General features: G+C 38.9%; 1 protein-coding gene across 7 annotated transcripts in view; it reads right to left on the bottom strand.

The window, feature by feature from the left end:
• The window catches only part of FANCC (FA complementation group C), a 309,507-nt gene that overhangs the window by 214,885 nt on the left and 79,948 nt on the right, over positions 1-14,674 (bottom strand). For all 7 annotated transcript variants that reach the window (XM_061163684.1, XM_061163682.1, XM_061163683.1 and 4 more), the window contains one exon: positions 9,964-10,043. The gene's annotated coding sequence lies outside the window, so the exon portion shown is untranslated. The remainder of the gene's footprint in view (positions 1-9,963; positions 10,044-14,674) is intronic.

Genomic DNA, 14,674 nt, shown 5'->3' with positions numbered 1-14,674 from the left:
CGTTGGCTGTCTATTTTACATATGGTAATGTAAGTTTCCATGTTACTCTCTCCACACATGCCACCCTCTCCTTCCTCCCCAACCCTCCTCCCCCATATCCATAGGTCTATTCTCTGTGTGTGTCTCCACTGCTGCCCTGAAAATAATTTCATCAGTACCATCTTTCTAGATTCCATATATATGTGTCAGTATATGATATTTGTTTTTCTTTTTTAGACATACTTGACTCTGTATTATAGGCTCTAGGTTCATCCACCTCATTAGAACTGACTCAAATGCACTCCTTCTTATGATTGAGTAATATTCCACTATATATATGTACCATAGCTTCTTTATCCATTCATTAGTCAATGGACATCTAGGTTGCTTCCATGTCCTAGTTATTGCAATTAGAGCTGTGATGAACAGTGGGATACATGTGTCTTCTTCAATTTTGATTTCCTCAGGGTATATGCCTAATAGCGGGATTGCTGGGTCATATGGTGGTTTTATTCCTAATTTTTTAAGGAGTCTCCATACTGTCTTCTGGGCTTTCCTGGTAGCTCAGCTGGCAAAGAAGCCACCTGCAATGCAGGAGACCCCAGTTCGATTCCTAGATCAGGAAGTTCCCATGAGAAGGGATAAGCTACCCATTCCAATATTCTTAGGCTTCTCTGGTGACCTAGATGGGTAAAGAATGTGCCTACAATACAGGAGACCTGGGTTTGATCCCTGAGTTGGAAAGATCCCCTGGAGGAGGGCATGGCAACCCACTCCACTATGCCTGCCTGGAGAATCCCCATGGAGAGGCGCCTGGTGGGCTGCAGTGTGGGGGGTCACGGAGTCAAACATGACTGAGTGACTAAACACAGCGTATACTGTCCTCCACAGTGGCCTTGTAAATTTACATTCCCACCAACAGTGCAAGAGCCTTCCCTTTTCTCTACACCTTCTCAACAGCATTTGTTGTTTGTAGACATTTTGATGATGGCCATTCTGACCAGTATGAGGTGATACCTCATTGTAGTTTTGATTTGTATTTCAATAATAATGAGCAATGCTTGAGCATCTTTTCATGTGTCTATTAGCCATCTGTATGTCTTCTTTGGAGAAATGTCTGTTTAGGTCTTTTTCTCACTTTTTGATTGGGTTGTCTGTTTTTCCAGTATTTACTTATATGAGCTGCTTGCATATTTAGGAAATTAATCCTTTGTCAGTTGTTTCATTTGCTATTATCTTCTCGCCAGGGGTGAATCTTGATTAATGAGACCAGTGGATCTCAACATTTTGTTCTCAGACTCCCCTTTATAGTCATACACATCACTGAGGGCATTACTGACAACAACTCTTATTTATTTGAGATATATCAATATTTACCACATTAGAAATTAAAACTAAGAAAAATTTAAAACTCAAGAATATACTCCACTAGCTGCCAGAGCAATGACATCACCATAAATCAACAACTCTTAACAACTCTACTGTAGACTAGTGAGAAAATTGGAGTAAGAAACACAAATGATGTTTTAGCACTACTATGAAAAATAGTTTTGCCCTTATCAGTCTTCTGAAAGTTCTCAGAGATACCCAACATCACATTTTAAGAATGGCTGGTGTATTCCAGTCATGGTATTTCCATTTGCCTTCCAACTAACTATAGGAATGGGCACTGTTATACAACTCTGGACAATAAGAACTGAGCTTCCACTGGAGAACATTAGTGGATAAAGTCACTTTTTCCTGTATTATACACTGCAATCTTTACGTGACACAACAGCAGTAGCTACCTAGGGATTCAAGGAGTAAGTAACCTAACGTGCTGCAAACAGTAAAGCAGAAAGGTGGACCTGGGTCCCCTCACTGGCACAGCTAAGGGAATGGAGTAGCCAACCTTGGAATTTTCCTTAGGGTTTAACCACCTTTCATTGGGTTTTCTTACAGTCAAATGTGTCCTCACTGGCACATCTCCTCAGAACCTAGTTTGCTGAACACATTCTGAAAACCAAGGCTATGTATGTAACTGGCATACAGTAGAAGTTCAATAAATATTTGTTGAACAAATGTGTGAATAAATAAGTACACACACAAATCCACTAAGGCTGCCGTAGAGGAGAGACCCAGATAAAATGCTGGCTTTGGGGCTGACAGAAAGACATGCAGTTCCCATATTGTCAACTTTTAAAATGAAGCTCGCTATAAATCTCATAGTATCAAAAATGGCTGCGTATTATAGACCTGTCAGGGTGGCCAAAATGTTTTGAAATTATGAAATTACTTTCATCTGGTCTGCACAATCTCCAAGTAGGAGAGGTAAATCTACATTTGCCAAATATAGACCATAACCTACTCAGTGGCAACCTGATAAAAAGCACTGGTTTTTTTTTCCCCCATTTTCCCTGAGTATGAATCAACCAAAGTCACCTCTCCCATGAAATAAGCACTGCACAGAGATTTACAGACAGAAGGCTAGAAAACAGTGTTTATGGAAGACGGAAAAGACACAAATATCTAGCCTCCAGTCAATGTCACTAACTAGGGGTACAGTGGCCTTATCTAACTCCTTAAAACCGTCATTAAATATAATCAAATATAAAGTTAAGAAATTTATGCTCAACTATGCTTAAACTTGTCAATATTCTTCCTCTTCCTTACTAAAACCCTGATACCAATAGTCTCAATTTACTTTTTAAGCAGCATTGATAAATTTGTCCATGTATTTGTAGCTTTCTTTAAGAAATTTCACAATAAAATATTCTTGCTCCCATAAAGTGCTTATGAAAGAAACAAATGATACACTTTTTCCTGTTAAAACAATGAGGTTTTAAGAAAAATTCCACTAGGAGGAGCTGGCTTTTTCTCTGTTGAGTCAGGAGTGTTTTGTCTCTGAGACACTCTAATCAAAAACACAGACCTGAAATTTGCAGATAATTTCAAACAAACCCCAATCACAAACAAAACCTGGACCAAAGAAATCAGAGGAGGCAACTGCAATCCAGGTGCAGAGTGTACATACTCTTCACTCAGTTTTGCAAAGAATTAAGGAAATTTAACCTAGCAGATAACTTTCTGGGGGGTTATTGAGCTCCATTCTCCCATCCATGCCCCAAGCCACGTGGGAAAACGAGCTACTCTCTGGATCTGGCCTCCAAATAGAAACACCCCTTTAGGACTGCTTGCCTTTGAAGCTGCTCAGATAGAAACCCCTGACCTTGTTTTCCATCAGAGCAGCAAGGACCTATCACTGGGACTTGAGAAATATCAGTCTTCCCACATACATTCTGTTAGAAATAGTGGTGACTTAACTTTCATTGCATTCTTGTCCTCAGTTCACTTAACTGACAGTAAGACTGTGAGCTTTCAGTGAGACAGGAAGAAAAACGGGCTGAGGAGCACATTAGATGTTAAAATATTAAAATCTTCTTGCCTTTGTCATTAGTAACTTGGCTCCAAGTTATTTCTGCCTCTTTCCATCCTTGGTTCTACTCATAATTTATTACTAAACAAACAAAAACAAATAAAAAATTCCACATATTGGAAAACTACCATATGACAGGAACTCTAAAAACACTGCAAATAAAAAGATGGCAGCATTCCCATTTCCTCTCAAGCAACCCATGGCTAATGAGGAAATCATGAACTACAAACAGATAAAACATAATCCTTTCTGGGAAGGGCTGGGAGAGAAGAAAACATGGAATGCTGCAGACAGCATCAAAAAGGGGCACCCCAGCCAGCAAGAAACAGCAATCACTCACTCTCTCATTCACACATATTATTTACATTTTCACCTCTGTTCGGTTTTCAGCATCTAAAAGTAGTGCTACTTGACACCAAGACAAACACAACAGCAGGCTCTGATGTCTTAAGACACTATTTAGTTAGAACTGTGGGCATTCAGGTGTTTGGAAACAACTGAATTCTTAAAATTACCATCAAAATAAAAAATAAAATGTGAAAACCTTGTAGAGAACCATGGTATCCTAATAAATCCCACCTGCTTAATCCCACTCATCTTTTTGGGGCTGCAAGCCTCTGAAGGAGGAGTTTAAATGATTGTATGCTGTGGGTCACTGAACTCAAACAGAAAAGCATTTTTGTGGTTATCTTTTAGTACTATGTAAAACCAATATCTCACTTTGTTTCCTTCAAACCTTCAGCCCATGTGACCTCCAGTTAAGATGACATGTAAATTCACTCTTTGATAGATCCCCTCTACTCCAAACACAGCAAAGAGAGAGGAAACAAGAAAAGAAAACCAAGAGGATGCAAGCAAGTTCAAAAACAATATAAAAATTTCTGTCTAATAGATATGAGGTAGAAACAGAGTGGAGTAAATCCTCAGAGTTAAAGCCTTTAGCCTCCTAAGCTCAGGATCCAAAAACAAGCACTGTAACTGGAAGCATGAAACCTACAAAATTTGGTGGTGGTTGTTCAGTTGCTCAGTTGAGTCCAACTCTGTGATCCCATGGACAGCAGCATGCCAGGCTTCCTTGTCCTTCACTATCTCCCGGAGTTTGCTCAAACTAACCATAACCCACAAAGGACAGAGTCAGACCTAGCATCCTACCTGAGGCAGGGTTGGAGGTGAAACTGGAGGAAGGCTCCTCCATTCCTGAAAGAAGATTGGTTATCTCATATGGAGCTGTGGCCTAGGGAGGAGGGAGAACATAGACCAGCCAGAGATGAGGAACTCAATGAAGCAGCCTGTGATTGTCCAAGTAACTGAAACACCAATGCAATTCTGGACTAGGGCTTCATAAAAGCCCCAGAGACAACTATAAATTGCTTTAAACAAGGAAGACTAAGCAGAGAGGGAGAAAGAGAGGCAGAAAATGAATGAATGAAAGCAATTAAAAAATATGCTGCATTCAAAACATGCCATTCAACCAAAGTTCTAAAGTATATAAGGAAATCTAATCCCAATAAAGGCAACTAACAAAATCAGCCATCAAACCACTAATTCATTTCAGATGAAATGAATATTATAAAATAGTCCAACAAAATAAGTATATTTAGCTGAATTAAAGACTTAAATTTAAGACCTGAAACCATAAAACTCTTAGAAGAAAGCAAGCAGTAAGCTCTTTGACATCGGTTTCTAGGAATTTTTTTTTTGATCTGTCTCCTCAGGCAAGGGCAACAAAAAGCAAAAATAAACAAATGAGACCACATCAAACTAAAAAGCTTTTACACAGCAAAGGAAACTATCAACAAAACAAAAAGGCAACCAACTGAATGGAGAAGACATTTGCAAATGATATATCCAGTAAGGGGTTAATAAACAAAACATATAAGAAACTCATACAGCTCAATTTTTTTTTTAAAAACCCAATTAAAAAAATAAAAGAACGTGAAGACATTTTTCCAGAGAAGACATAGAGACAGTCAACAGGCACATGAAAATATACTCAATATCATTCATCATCAGAGAAATGCAAATCAAAACCTGTCAGAATGATTATCATTAAAAAGATAACAAAGAATAAATATTGGTGAGGATGTGGAGAAAAAGGAACCCTAGTATATAGTTGGTGGGAATGTAAATTGGTACAGCCACTATGGAAAAGAGTATGGAAGTTTCTCAGAAAATTAAAAATAAAATTACCATATGGCCCAGCAATAACCCTTCTGGGTATTTATCCAAAAAACCCCCCACTAATTGAACAAGATATATGCAAACCAGAGTTCACTGCAGCACTGTTTATAATAGTCGAATATGGAAGCAACCCAGAAGTCCATTAATACATAAATGAGTAAAGATGTGAGACACATACAGACACATACACACAATGGACAAGCACAGATGTAGACACACACACAACGTAATATTACTCAGCCATAAAAAAGTATGAAACCTTGCCATTTGAAACAACATGGGTGGATCTATTAATAGAAGATATTATGCTAAATGAAATCAGTTAGATAGAAAAAGACAAATAACATAAAATTTCATTTACATGTGGAGTCGTAAAAGGTCTGTATAGCCAAAGTTATGGTTTTTCCAATAGTCATGTACAGATGTGAGCTGGACCATAAAGAAGGCTGAGCACTGAAGAATTAATGCTTTTGAACTGTGGTGCTAGAAAAGACTCTTGAGAGTCCCTTGGACTGCAAGACCAAACCAGTCAATCCTAAAGGAAACCAATCCTGAATATTCATTGGAAGGACTGACGCTGAAGCTGAAGCTCCAATACTTTGGCCCCCTGATATGAAGAGTGGACTCATTGAAAAAGATCCTGATGCTGGGAAAGGTTGAGGCAAGAGGAGAAGGGGGCGACAGAGGTTGAGATGGTTGGATGGCAACACTGACTCAATGGACATGAGTCTGAGCAAATTCAGAGAAACAGTGAAGAATAGGGAAGGCTGGTATGCTGCAGTTCAGGGGTTGCAAAGAGTCAGACACGACTAAGTAACTGAACAACAACAACAAAAACACCGCAAATGAACAAATATAACAAAACAGAAAAAGACTCATAGAAACACAGAAAAAAACTAGGAGTTGCCAGAGGAGAGGTGAGTAAGTAGAAAGGGAAAAATAGGTAAATGGGATTAAGAGGAACTACCAACTTCCATTTATAAAATAAATAAGTCATGGGAATATAATATACAGCATAGTGAATATAGTCAGTAATACTGTAATAATTCTGTATGTAACAGATGGTAACCAGACTTACTGTGGTGTTTATTTTGTAATGTAAAAAAAAATCAAATCACTATGTTACACACCTGAAACTAATACAACATTGTAAGTAAATTATACTTCAATTAAAAATCAAAATAATTGTATTTAAGGTGTTAAAAAGCTAATTAAAAATAAGAAATTATAAAGCACAAACTCTGAGTTAAAACAATAGATGATTAAAAAAGAATCAATTGAAAATTATATAAGTGAGGAATACAGTCATTAAAATTAAAAACGCAGTACACAAGATATTTTAGGCAAAACTAAAGAGCTAGAAAAGTTGAAGACAATACTATGAAATTCACTCAGAATGCAGCCCAGAAAGAAAATCAAAAATTATGAGAAAGAAGTTAAGAAACATAAAGGTTAGTTCCACAAACATCTAGACGGTGTCACACCAAAAAAGAAAAAGTGAAGAGAATGGAAGAGAAGCAATATTTAAAGAGATAAAAGCAAGAAATATTCAAGAAATAGACGAGTTCTTAGATTAACAGTACATTCTAAATACTGAAAAAGACAATTCCAATAATTATAGATATATAAGGAGCTCAGCTCTGTCCTCTGTGATGACCTAGAAAGGTGGGATGGAGGGAGGCCTATGGGGGAGGTGATATATGTATACTAATAGTTAATTCACGATATGGTACAGCAGGAACTAACATGACATTGTAAAACAATTATACTCCAACTTAAATAATAACAACAAGCAGGTAAATAAATCAATTTTTAAAACCCACACAGACTAAAATATTAGTTGTAACAAGAAAATCTCAAAAGCTACCAGAAAGCATCCAGAACATCACTGGATCTGCTGGATCACAAGGCTCAAGAGGCAAGCCGCCAGAGCTGCAGCTGAATTCACTGAGGCCTGAGAGCCTGCAGGACAATGCGGAATTAAGCAGCTCAGATCAGCACACTCATGCGGATGCAAAAGTCCCATGAGCATTTTGCCTCTTTCTTAACAGTTGGTGGATACAAAGTGAGGTGACTGTCTTTCATTTTAGAGACAAAAAACATCCTGAAAAAGCAGAACCTTAAATGCTTCTAAAAGCTTCTAGCAACCAGAGATTTGTCCACCCTGGAATAATATGTAGTCTGGATTTTAATTTCTCTTCCTTGCCCACCATGTTTCTGCCAGCAGCACCTAATATGGACTTCTTTGGATGTCTTGTTCATCATGGTATCACAACCAACTTCAGACCAATGGACTCATTATACATACAGCCAAAGAATTGAGACAAGGAGCTGATGCCAACAGGGTTCAATGTCAGCTCTAGCTATTATCAGCTGCTACCTGAACTTGATGTTTCTCGTCTTTGTTCCTTCACCACTTACAAATTTCTTTACAACATACTATTTCATTCCATTGCATCTTGTCTGAAAGCATAAAGAAACAAGAATGAAAGCCTGAGTTATCTGGATAACAGATGTTATCTGGAGGATAATATCTTCAGATAATAGATGTTATCTGAAGTCATCTGGAGGATCACAGATGATTTCTAATAGAACAAATGGTCGCAGAAAACTGGTAATACATAACACATATCATAATTGTTTAGATAAAGACTAGACTAATCACTTTGCCTACAAAGGTTAGTATAGTCAAAGTTATGGTTTTTCCAGTAGTCCTGTATGGATGTGACAGCAGGACAATAAAAAAGGCAAAGAACTGATGCCTTCAAACTGTGGTGCTGGAGAAGACTCTTGAATGTCCGCTGGACTGCAAGGAGACCCAACTAGTCAATCCTAAAGGAAATCAACCCTGAATTTTCATTGGAAGGACTGATGCTGAAGCTAAAGCTCCAGTACTTTGGCCACCTGATGCAAAGAGCTTACTCATTGGAAAAAGACCCTAATGCTAGGAAACACTGAAGGCAAGAGGAGAAGAGGACAACAGAGGATGAGATGGTTGGATGGCATCACCGACTCAATGGACATGAATTTGAGCAAACTCCAGGAGATTGTGAAGGACAGAGAAGCCTGGCATGCTGCAGCCCATGGGGTCACAAAGAGCCAGGCACGACTGAGCGACTGAACAAGAGTCATCAATTTTTCATAAAGGTTAGCAAACCTCTCATTTAGGTTCCCCTGGAAAGCAGAGCTCAAGCAAGCTAAAGAAGGTAAGAGACCTGAATTTGCCTTATTTCCAAATAGAAAAACTCTCACTAAAATCACCCACATCATGCTATCCAAGTGGTATACCTGGTAGTCACTCAAGGGGATCAAGAGGGACAATGGCTCTAGAACTAGCCACAGGGTCTCAGAAATTTTCTAAAAATTTGTTATATTATGGCACAAGAGCACCACCTACTGAAATAGTTCCAAGGGATAATTCATCCATTTATTGAAAAATGGCTAGCTCTATACCCACCTCTAACCAACTGTTTACCTTGGCTTCAGAAAAACATGACTGTGGAGGGATGGACTTCAAATCATTTCAATATAACTGGCTCTGTCTCTTTCTTGTTTAAAACTAGGGTCCTTGCCAAGACCTCCTGAAAAAGGAATCGTTCCCCTCATTTTTGCTTTAATAAACATAGTAAAATGAGTCTTGCTACCATCAGTATCCTCTTTCCCTCCTATTCAGCTTCAGTTATCTCAGTGAATACTCTATGTCTAGATCTCTCCCCCCATCTGTTTTCCAAGAAGCAGAGAAAACTCAAGGGGGCAACCTATGGGTTCTAATGAGTCTAGAAAGGATATATATGTCAAGTAATTCAGTCAAATTTTAAAACACACAAGGCACAATACTAAGATTGGGGAATTGTGCTTTTTTTCAAACTCATTTGAAGATGATTACAGTAGCCCCCCTTCCCCCAAGGAGCTTAAAATGAACACAGAAGTTCTAGACCAGCAAAGCTGGAGGCCAAATGAGCTGCTAGTAAAATAAAGAAGAAAATACACAGGGAAGGACAGTTTGGGGGGGTGTGTAACTAATATCATAGTAAGGCAGATTGTTTCTGCTATGCTGTATACATACAGAATAAAGCAAAAGCCATGGCAAACACAGCGTTCTTTCTGTAGCCCCTCAGGTTTTCATGAAGCTCTCAGTTACTGCCAATTACAAAATCCTTGACCCAGACTCGCTTGAACAACTCACATAAATTCTAGCTTATATGTCATGTAGTCTTGTTACTTTTTATTGGTCTGATGGGGATACCCTTTTATGAGCCATTGTATGCATAACCTCTACCATACCTTAATTGTGATGAAAAAGCAGCAACTCATGTTTACTCCCAATCATGTCGTGCATTCTGTCATCAGTTACTAGTCAGGGTTTACATCATAGCCAGAGTACTCACATGAAAATAGAGGGGATCCTCTACATGGCGCAATCACAGAAGAAATAACACATAGCCCCAAAATGCCGGTCATCTGATGCCTGTAAAAGTACAAATTTGTTAATGTGGAAATCATTGAAAATTTCAAAGCAATAAATATGTCTTTATTCTATTTCAATTGCTTCGTAGAATAAAAGAGGATACTTTAGAAAAATTTCGATCATAGTTCTCTAGTGTTTATACATGGCTATTCTAAGTTCAGTTTACACTGTATGGTGTGCTTGTTAAAGCCCTGTACCAATGGGAAACCAGGGCAGTGTCATAGGAAAGGTAAATCCAACTGAATGTGAAAACCTCAGGAGAGAGAGACTTCCTGGAAAAGAAGAAAGTTATACAAGAAAGAGGCAAATTCTAAGATAAAGAGCAACCAACTAGTTGACAGAAATAAAGCAGAAAAAAAAACAAAAAAACCAACATGTGATTCACAGGCCCATAGAATTGAGGGGAAAAAAGACATAATATTGGGTTTTATTTGTCCAATATAAAATAGATATTATTAAAAAATAATGTTAGACAACAGGGGGGCTTCCCAGGTGGCTCAGGGGTAAAGAATCCACCTGCCAATGCTGGAGATGCAGGTTCAATCCATGGGTTGGGAAGATTCCCTGGAGAAGGGAATGGGAACTCACTCCAATATCCTTGCCTGGAAAATCCCACGGACAGAGGAGGCTGGTGGGCTACAGTCCATAGGGTTGCAAAGAGTCAGACACAACAAAGAGCTGGACAACAATATACCAACAGGGGCCTAGAAAAAGTTTAGTAGGTCTGCTAGGTTTGACCCAGTTTTGGCCCTCATTAGAATTTCGAATGTAGTGAACATTTGCAGTTACCTCTCCAACACTTATTTTCTACATTCCTCCTTCTTAACAGGAACCTAAAATTTCTTAGCCAGCAGATTTCGATGAGACAACAATGAGCTCTGATTGGGTTAAGCAGTGGTTCTTGACCAGGGGCAACCGTGACCCACAGAGGACCTCTGATGTTTGCAGGCATTCTTGGTTGTCACAACTAGAGGAGCGTGCTGCTGACATCCAGTGGAGAGAGGCCACGGATGCTACTGAACTTCCTATAATACACAGGACGGTCCCCCAAGACCAGCGATTGTCTGGTCCAAAATGTCACTCCCTCACCCATGCTAGAACACTCAATAACTCACCCAGGAGTTTCTGAGAACAGACTCTCTCCTTGTCAGATGTGAAGAAGGAAATAAGAGTTCCAGCTGCAGCTCGGAGCTATCTCACTATGACATAGAAGCCAGCCTTACGATTAAGTGTGGTAGGCAAACACAGGTTTCAGGTGATGGCTCCTTGCCATGAGGGCTCTTAAAAAGACAGACCACTTTTTGGAAAATTACTCCGTTTTATCTCCTCATTACATGATCTTTTCACTTCATACCATACTACATAAATCACCAAAGGCAACATATCGACATTATAATTTCAGATAAAGAATACTCATTAATTCACTCAACACAGCAGTTTCTTGTCAAGAATATGACAGAACGAAAAGATTTTTAAAATTATTCAAACATGTCACCACATACATGGTAGGCTAAATGATCGCCCCCTCAAATGTATGGTCTCCTTGGGACCTGCAATTAATACTTTGAAGGAGTGAATTCATATACACTTTGTATGGCAAATAATATGATTAAGAATCTTGAAAGGAAGTACTTATAATGGATTACCAAGGTAAGCCATAAAAGAAATCAGATGTATCCTTATGAGAAAGGGGGGGAGTATGAGGCAGACGCACAGAGGAGGAGACAGGTAGGCAGAGATCGGAGCAATGTAGCCACAAGCTCAGAAGTGCTTTCGCCGGCGATCACCAGAAGCCAGGACCAGATTCTCCTCCAGCATCCCCAGAAGGAAAGCAGTCCTGCCAGATTTCAGACTTCTGGCCTCCAGAACCATAAAATAATACCTTTCTTCTGCTTTCAGTCTCTAAATTGGCAATTGTTTGTTATAGCAGCCTCAGGCAATTAATGCAAGGAGGTATATGAATTGTAAAATTATATCTTGCTATTTTTTTGTACCAAAAAATACTTCTTCTTTAATGTCAAAGGTGTCCACAAACAGAAGTTTCTTCTGTCAAAGTCCCAAAGGAAAAAAGAAATTATCACTAAGCACTACTGATATTGAATACATGTCTAAAAATTCATCACCTGACTCTCTCCCATCTTGCAAAGAATGGCTCCTTCCCTCTTCCATCAATTCCCACAGCCTATCAAGCCACCTCTTTCTTATTTATTGAGACAACAAAGCATCATTATATTTTATGTATAAACTGTAGTTATTTTCAAAATTTTATTTACTTCTTATATGCAAATGCTTTCATTGCTCAATGTTATATTTGTCTATTTGTGGAAAATGTTTGGGTATCTTAGGTTAGGTTGAAACACATCATAAATTTTCCCATTAAAGTTAAGAGAGATAGCTTTTTCTTCACTGGCTTTTCACTTAGTGACTGCGTTTATAGAAATGAATTATATTTCTATAAATATAGAATAAGATATATTAAATATATCTTATATTTATATTATATTATATTAAGATATATTAAATATATCTTAAATATATCTTATAAAATATCTTATATTTAATATATCTTATATAAGATACATTAAGATATATTTATTTCATCTATAGTATGATAAATGCCACCTGGTAGGTAGATTGATTTCTTGGCCCTCTTCATCAATGTCTTATCAAGAATATGGAACAAAAAGTTTAAAAAATGGTTCAAACATGCCATCTCATCTACAGTAAGCTAGATGCTACTCCCCCATCTAAAATACATGTCCACATCCTAATCTCTGGAACCTGTTACTATTATTTTCAAGGAAAGCAAGAGTTATTGGTTGGAAATCAGTGACTTGGCCCAGCCCTTTCACGTCATTGAAGTAGTAACAGGGGGCATGAGGAATGAAGTACCTTCCTTAGACCATCCATCTGGTTGGAGTCCCAGCAAGAACAGAATCCAGGTCTCCTAGCACCAACTCCCTAGTATTCTACCCAAGGTTTTATGAAAGAACTGAAGAAAAATGTGATGAATAAAGAGTGAGAAAACAACAAAACTTTTTTTTTCTCTTTTGAGAAAAGACGAAATTGTATAGACATTCTTTAGCCTAGAAAAGGAAAGAGAAGGTCTTTCTCGTGGCTCAGACAGTAAAGAATCTGCCTGCAATGCAGGAGACCAGGTTTGATTTCTGGGTTAGGAAGATTCCCTGGAGAAGGGAATGGCTACCCACTCCAGTATTCTTGCCTGGAGAACTCCACAGACAGAGGAGACTGGTGGGCTACAGTCTTCGGGGCCACAAAGAATTAGACACAACTGAGCGACTGAGCACACACACGTAAATGAATTATCAAATACCTAGAGGTGAAGAAAACATTAATAGGCTAAAGGTTACCTGATATACACTTATTCTCACTAATAATAAGACCTTTCTTAAGATCTTATAATAAGACCTTATAAGACTCAACTCAAGGGGTCTTAAAGACTCTCTTATATGAGATTCTACTAGCAGTATCTCAGCTGTAGAAAAAAAATTCACACAACAAGCTCAAGTCAAATGGGTGGGAGGGAACACATTACAGAAAAGCTACAAAAGATCTCATGGATATCCAAGAAAAGAAAATGGAGTTTAGATGAACCAAATGGGAAATGAAACTAGAAGCTCCCACCACCATCTCTCATGGGTCTGCATTTCTCTGTTCCACTCTACAGGTTCTCACTATAGACTAGCTTCCCCTGCTCTCTTGTTCGCTCCGACTTGCACATGGCTTTTACCATGTCAGTTCAGTTCAGTTCAGTCGCTCAGTTGTGTCCGATTCTTTGCAACCCCATGAACTGCAGCACATCAGGCCTCCCTGTCCGTCACCAACTCCTGGAGTTCACTCAAACTCATGTCCATCGAGTCAGTGATGCCATCCCACCATCTCATCCTCTGTTGTCCCCTTCTCCTCCTGCCCTCAATCTTTCCCAGCATCAGAGTCTTGTCAAACGAGTCAGTTCTTCACATCAGGTGGCCAAAGTACTGGAGTTTCAGCTTCAACATCAGTCCTTCCAATGAACACCCAGGACTGATCTCCTTTAGGATGGACTGGTTGGATCTTCTTGCTGTCCAAGGGACTCTCAAGAGTCTTCTCCAACACCACAGTTCAAAAGCATCAATTCTTCCGCACTCAGCTTTCTTTATAGTCCAACACTCACATCCATACATGACTACTGGAAAAACCATAGCCTTGACTAGATGGACCTTTGTTGGCAAAGTAACCTCTCTGCTTTTTAATATGCTGTCTAGGTTGGTCATAATTTTCCTTCCAAGAAGTAAGCGTCTTTTAATTTCATGGCTGCAGTCACCATCTGCAGTGATTTTGGAACCCAGAAGAATAAAGTCTCTGACTGATTTCACTGTTTCCCCATCTATTTGCCATGAAGAGATGGGACCAGATGCCATGATCTTAGTTTTCTGAATGTTGAGCTTTAAGCCAACTTTTTCACTCTCCTCTTTCACTTTCATCAAGAGGCTTTTTAGTTCCTCTTCACTTTCGGCCATAAGGGTGGTGTCATCTCCATATCTGAGGTTATTGATATTTCTCCCAGCAATCTTGATTCCAGCGTGTGCTTCCTCTGGCCCAGCATTTCTCATGATGTACTCTGCATATAA

The sequence above is a fragment of the Dama dama genome, chromosome 16, assembly GCF_033118175.1.
Source record: "Dama dama isolate Ldn47 chromosome 16, ASM3311817v1, whole genome shotgun sequence".
NCBI classification, from domain to species: Eukaryota; Metazoa; Chordata; class Mammalia; order Artiodactyla; family Cervidae; genus Dama; species Dama dama.
Note: the sequence above shows the minus strand (reverse complement) of the source record. Positions and strands in the feature narration are given on the sequence as shown.